The following is a 7326-nucleotide window of genomic DNA, read 5'->3' on the forward strand; positions in this document are numbered from 1 at the left end:
GAAGATTAAGATTTAAAACGATATGATTTCATCTATAAGGGTTTTTTTTTTTGTTAATGCGAAACCCAGTTATGAAATCCAAATATGAGCGGGTACAAAATACACACCCCGAATATCCGTCCAAACAAACCTGATTTTCTGAGTTTCAGACCAAACAAGAGGCTTAGACCGGAGTTGCTAGAACCCAGCCCAAAGGTGTAAAAACACGACTTTAATAGTGGCGCAGTCTCTGGGATCCATATAGACTTCAAGTGTCATTTGTATGCCTGCGACAACCCATTCTCAGACAACTCGAGGACAAGAAGAAGTGACATCGACAAACATGGAAGCAATGCTCGCGACGATGGAGCAACTGGTGGGAAAGTAACTACCAAAGTAAAGGCCCTCCGAAAGGAGAACGAGACATTCAGAGTAGGCACCAACAGACCGAAAAACGACGTGAAACCAAACAACAACGAGCATGTGGAATCCAAAAAGGTAGGAGGAGGAGGTGATGCCAAGGAAGAAATGAGGAATATGCAAAACGAGTTGCGTAACCTCAAAGGGAAATACGAAGAAATGACAACGAAGATGGATACATCATCATCAATAGACAAGCTGCTCACCAGCATTGACCTGCCCTACAGTACTATCACCCAAGTTTTAAGTTCCCCTCATGGACATGTACGATGGGCCAGGGACCCCCTTGAACACCAGAAGACCTTTAGAACCCACATGACTCTACACGATTTCCTAGAAGATGTAGCCTGCAAGTCTTTCCAGCTAATTTTGAGGGACAACAAGAGTATGGTTTGGGTCTCTAATGTGAAATCCATAGACAACTTCAGAGAGTTGGTCCGCTTATTCCTCACACAATTTATGGCAAGCAGGAGGAGAAGGCACCCCGCAGCATATCTCCTGACCATCAAGCAGGGGGAAGATGAGGGCCTAAAGGCGTACATGTCTAGGTTCAACAAGGAACGTATGACAACAGATGACCAAGATGAAAAAATAACTTTAGTAGCACTTTTAGGGGGAGTATGGCCTCGGTCCCAGTTCATAGCAGAATTAGCAAGGAGAACTCCCATCACACTACGAGAATTTATGGATCAGGCCGACAACTTCATCAACGTCGATAACACACTTCGTGTCTTGACCTAGCCTAGGAAAAAAGAACTTGAGCAAGCAGATAGAAAGGGGAAGGCGTTGGGCAAGAGCAAGAGCAAGGCCCACGAGAAGACAGAGAATAAGCTACAAGACAACAAGAGGGAAGAAGCCCCCACGAGCGGCCTGGGGTTTTGATTCGACCAGGCAGCATTCATTATCCAAAAATAAGACCGGTTCGCCGCCTGAGAAGTAGGCTACAGAAGTAATAATCGTCGTTATTGCACCTACTATCAATCCAACACCCACAACACGGAAGATTGCATTTTATTGAATGAGAAGAGATAGGAGATTGAGCAATCAAGACCCCAATACCCTCCTGGCCAGAGATCAGAGTAGGAGCAGAGAAGAAGACCGCGAGAAAGAAGTGTAGAAAGGCCCGAAAGGCCAAGGAGGGAGGGAAGCCCGAGACAAAGAATAGCCAAACAAAGGCCACCGAATGGTCACCCTCGAACGCCGCCCCAAAAGGGCCTTCCGCTGGGCAAGATCAGAACCATTGCGATAGGAAGGCACACGATAAGCAAGCACGATACCAAGAGGTGTGCTTGGTTGAATACAGTCCCACCTAGCATAGGAGAGGTGAGCCTGCACCCGTCATCTCTTTCAGAGAGGACAACGAAAAGGGGGTCATTTACCTTCACGATGATGCTTTGGTAGTAACTATGTTGGTTGCCAACTTCACCACCCGAAATATCCTCGTTGACAATGGCAGCTCCACCGACATTCTCTTCTGAGAAGCTTTCACCCAGATGAGGGGATTGATCCCGCCTGCCCCATGCCATTGAAAGGCTTCTCAGGGGATATGGTCTAACTGGTAGGCATCATCACTCTATCTATCATAATGGGCAAGGCTCTTTATGCGGCGTCAACCATGGCCGACTTTATAGTGGTAAAAACCCCTTCGTGGTACAATGTCATACTTGGCAGGCCTACCCTCAACAACTTAAGGGCGGTAATGTCGACTTAGCACCTGAAGATGAAGTTCTCAACCCCCTTAGGAGTGGGTGAGGTCCAAGGCGAGCAAGTCCCAACTCATGAGTGTTACGTCCAGGAATTGAAGCCTAAAGGCAGAGGGGTTCATGTAGCCAACCATCCGAGTGATGACCATCCGATGAATTCATGTAGTTCAACATTGAATACGTACCCAAAAATGCTATCAAATGATAGGTGTTGGCAGATTTTGTGGTCATCGGCTTTCCCGAAGGAGTTGTACATGCACCTCTCATGAAGTCCTAGCATGTCTACGTTGACGGCTCGTCCTACTGGGCTGGAGGAGGAGTAAGGGTGCATATTGTTACGAATACAGGCGAGGAGCACGATTACGTTATTAAGTTGGCATTCAAACCACCAACAACGAGGCTAAGTATGAGGCACTGTTCTCTAGTTTGGTAATCACTAGGTCATTGGGCGCTGAAGAAGTAGAGGTACGGGCCGATTCTCAAGTGGTAGTCAACCAAGTGCAGGGGGAGTTTGCTACAAAAAGCAAAAAACTGAAGAAGTACTTAACACTAATAGAAGGCGAGCGCGCCCACTTCAGATACTTTTAGATCCAACAAATACCGAGGGCCGAGAACCAAAAGGTGGAAAACTTGGCACGAGTGGCATCTAGGTAGGAAGATTCTCCTATGCTAGAACAAACGATGATCGGGACTGTTGAAGTGCCCGTCATAGGAATTGAAGTCATGAAGGTATAGCCGAGAGCCCTGGAGAGGGTGTTGGACATAATCAAGTATATATGTGCCAACGAACTACCCAATAATAGGTGGGAAGCTAGGAAGATCAAGAACAGAGTAACACGCTACATCCTACTTGATAGAGTTTTATACAAGCGAGGTTACTCTATGCCTCTCTTGAGATGCGTCTCATTTGAAGAAGTCAAGTACGTGCTGACAGAGGTGAATGAAGGAATTAGTAGCGATCACTCCGGAGGAAAGGTGTTGGCAGGCAAAGTGATGAGGGCAGTGTATTACTGGCCTCGTGCCCTCCAAGACACAAAGGAATATGTTTGGAAGTGTAGAAAGTGTCAAGAATACTCCTTGGTATCCCATTGCCCGCCCGAGGAACTGACGACAATCACCTCACCATGGCCATTCGCTTAATTGGGGGTTGCTTGGCAGGCCCCCTCCCTCTAGGCAAAGGGGGAGTAAAATTCGTGATGGTAACGATGGACTACTTCACCAAATGGGTGGAGACTGAAACGTTGGCAATCATCACAACGAACGATATCACCTGCCCCTTGTGGAAAAATGTAGTCTGTAGATTTGGCATCCTTTGCTTCATCATATAGGATAGCGGGAGACATTTTGACTCCGACCACTATCGAAACTGGTGACGGGACCTGGGAATCAAATTTCGACACTCGTCTCCAGGGCATCTACAGTCCAATGGGGTTCTCAATAAGAAACTTAGCAACAGGAAAGACGCTTGGGCGGATGAACTCCCTGATGTATTATGGGCATACCAAATCACAATAAGGACCCCAACATGAGAAACTCACTTCACCCTCACCTATGGACACGAAGCGATGCCTCCAATTGAGGTTTGGATTCCTTCCTACACGATACATCACTTCGAGCAAAACTCCAACAACAAGTGACTAGAAGAATAGCTCAACTTGCTGGAGGAGGTCAAGCTAGAAGCATAAGTGAGGATGGCGGTTAATAAGAAGATGGTAGAACAATGTTTCAACAAACGGGTACAATCGAAGACATTTAAGATAGGCGACATGATGTTAAAACAAACAAGAACGACCACCCGAGACAAAAGAAAGTTGGGCCCCTGATGGGAGGGCCCCTACATGGTTATCGCCAACAACCGCTAGGCTCCTACCGACTTCAAGACTCCCAAGGGAAGGAGCTGCCACACCCCTAGAACGCCAAGCCATTGCAGAAATTTTATTGTTGAAAAAAAATTGTAAAATGTGTAAGTTGTATTGCCATGGTCAAAAAGTTATTAATGAAAGTGTGATTTTTTCAATAATGAATTGTGTCTCGCCCTTGTTGAACCCAAGGTTTCAAGTTTCATATAATTATATATCTACATATGAATTTTGATGATAAGAAATGAATTCAAGTATAAAGGAGTCTCAAACTCAAGTTGTCTACACAATGCACATCAATGAACCAAGCATGAGCAAGAAAGGGAACAAACTCACAAATAAAGCTCTTAGAGTAATTTTGTACATCTTTTCAAAAAATTTGAAATTGGATTAAGGCAATTATCTTTTCTCATAAAGCATCGAATTGCATTTTCTACATGTACATGATATATTTGAAAATTAAACGTTTAAAATTTGAGTTTTTGAAAAATAATTGATTGTCATATTTCACATGTGCATAACATGAGTAAAAGTTAGAATTTTGAAAATTTAAAAGATTATTGATTGTCATCTTTCACATGTACATATTTGGTTTGAAAATTTTGAAAAGTTATTGATGCTCTTTTTGACATATACAAAAGGTAAATGATTTTGTTTCAAAATTTTGAAAAGTAAATAATGCTCCTTTTATTATATATCAAAATTAGAAGATTTGGTTTGAAAAATTTGAAAGCTGAATAATGTTGTTTTTGAAACTTGTAAAAAGGAAAAAGCTTTTATTTGAAAATTTTGAAAAATGAGTGATGCTCATTTTTGACTTGCGAATCCTTTTAAATTTGAAAATGAAGTCTCATATGTCTATAAATAGCTCAACTGAGATCTTCAATTTCACAACAATAACGTACACACATCCATTGAAAGCTTTTAATATCTTTTTTCTATGCATTGAACCTTAACCCTTATTCATTTTGAGAGAGAGACAGTTCGTGTTGTACTGTTTTCATTTCACTCATTGAGGAGTGTTCTCTAATAATCTACTCTCTATAAGCTTTACTTGTGCGTGTAGAAGGTGTTCCCCACAAAAAAAAGTTGAATCATCACTTGTAGAGTGATTGTAAGTGGGTATTCTACATAAATTTTTTGTAGCGGTACTATATCTTTTTTCTATGCATTGAACCTTAACCCTTATTCATTTTGAGAGAGACAGTTCGTATTATACTGTTTTATTTCACTCATTGAGGAGTGTTCTCTAATAATCTACTCTACTCTCTATAAGCTTTACTTGTGCAAGTAGAAGGTGTTTCGCACAAAAAAAAAATTGAATCGTCACGTGTAGACTGATTGTAAGTGGGTATTCTACACAAATCTTTTGTAGCGGTACTACTCAAAGGTGTAATAGGTTTCTATCATCACCTGAAAGAGATTGAATAGTGAATTTGGAAATACTCAAAGGGTAGCTTGAGGCGAGGACATAGGTAGTGGGGATGAACCTTGTTAAAATACTAAATTTACTTCTCTTTTACCCTTTCTCTTTATATTTACTTCTACTTCGTATCTCGTTCATATTTTATATTGTGTGTTTGGTTTATAGTTGTTAATTTTTAAATATAACTCAATCCATCCCCCCTCATGTTAGTCATCTAGGCAACAATTGGTATCCGAGTAAGGGTTCTTTTGTAAGATTAACTATCTTTTGAGTTGAGACAATTACACATTCTGGAAAGTTGGAATAAAAATTTTCCTTTAGGCTCAAGGTCGAGAAATTTGAAAATGTTTTGTAAACCGACCTCATATCCCAACGAAAGTTGTTGATGGAGTAAATGTCAAAAATGAAGAAAAAAAGTTGGATCCTGAAGATGAGAGATCTCTAACATTGAACTCAACGGCTATAAATTTCTTATATAATGCTTTTAACGAGAATGCGTTCAATAAAATAATGACTTGCAAGATGGCAAATGAAATTTGGAATAACTTGAAAGTTACTTATGAATGAACTTTTCAAGTCAATGAATAAAAAATTTATATTCTTACTCATGAATATGAAATGTTTAAAATGAATTATGATGAATCTTTTTCTAGTATGTACACTCATTTTACTAACATTATAAACATCTTGACAGCTCTCGGCAAAGTCTATTCCAACGTGAAGATATTAAGAAAAATTCTCAACTATGCTAAAACACGGGAAATCAAAAGTGACGGTGATTCTTGAAGCTAGAGACCTTAAGAAACTCCAAGTAAATAAACTTACTGGGTCACTTACCACCCATGAGTACACATTGAAAAGAGGAGAAGAAAAATAAAAGCTGAAGAAGAGTTTAATACTTAAAATTGTTCCACATGAAAGTAAAAGTGATGAAGATGAAGAAATTGACAACAAAGATGAAGAAGTTGCGATGATAACAAGGAGAATTAAGAGATTCTTAAAAAGAAATAAAGTTCATTCAAGGAAATCCTTCAAAAAGTTTTTCAAAAAAAATACAGGTAAAAATGACTCTTTAACTTATTACAAATGCAATAAGCCTGAACATATCAAGGTGGATTGTCCTCTACTAAAGAAATATCGAATCAAGGGAAAGAAAACAATAAAAGCTATAAGGGATAATGATTCAAGTAGCTCATACTGCAAAGCAAGTAATGGAGAATCATCAAATCTTTGTCTTATGACTAAAGATAACCTACAGGTAACAAATCTTGATAATATTGAAAATCCTTCATGTGAGGAATTGTAAAATATTTTGGAAGAAATATATTAGGAATTTGAGAAATTGGGTATTAAATATGCTACTTTAAAAAATAAAACTTCTTTAATATACAAAATTGATGTTTTAAGAAAAGAAAACATCGTTTCGAAAGATGAAAATCATGAGTTAAAAAATAAAGCGACTTATTTAGAAAAAATTGTTGAGGACTTTACAAACGGAAAAAGAAATTTTGAAAAACTTCTTGATAGTCAAAAATATGTTTTTGACAAGGCAGGCTTGAGACACATGCCAAGCAGCCAAAATAAAAATACAAACCTTATACAAACTTATTTGATAATCCTTCTAAATCAAAATCCAATATTCGAAATTATTTTCATAAAAATAACTTTTTCAAAGTAATATACTACTGCAATCACTCAAGTTTTTTATATATGTCACATGTTATCTGCAATTTTTTTAATAGAAATTATCATAATTATTATGTTTGTCCTATTAAAAGAAAATATACAATGATTATTAAGGTCATAAGGATACCTAAAAATCTTATTTCTTCTAATATTAATAAATGAATGACTCAAAGAACTTAGGTACCGAGAAAAAATATTTTAATTATTTTTATAGGTATGCATGAAATCCTCCATAAGTAAAAGCAAATGATTT

The sequence above is a fragment of the Juglans regia genome, chromosome 12, assembly GCF_001411555.2.
Source record: "Juglans regia cultivar Chandler chromosome 12, Walnut 2.0, whole genome shotgun sequence".
In the NCBI taxonomy this organism is placed as follows: domain Eukaryota; kingdom Viridiplantae; phylum Streptophyta; class Magnoliopsida; order Fagales; family Juglandaceae; genus Juglans; species Juglans regia.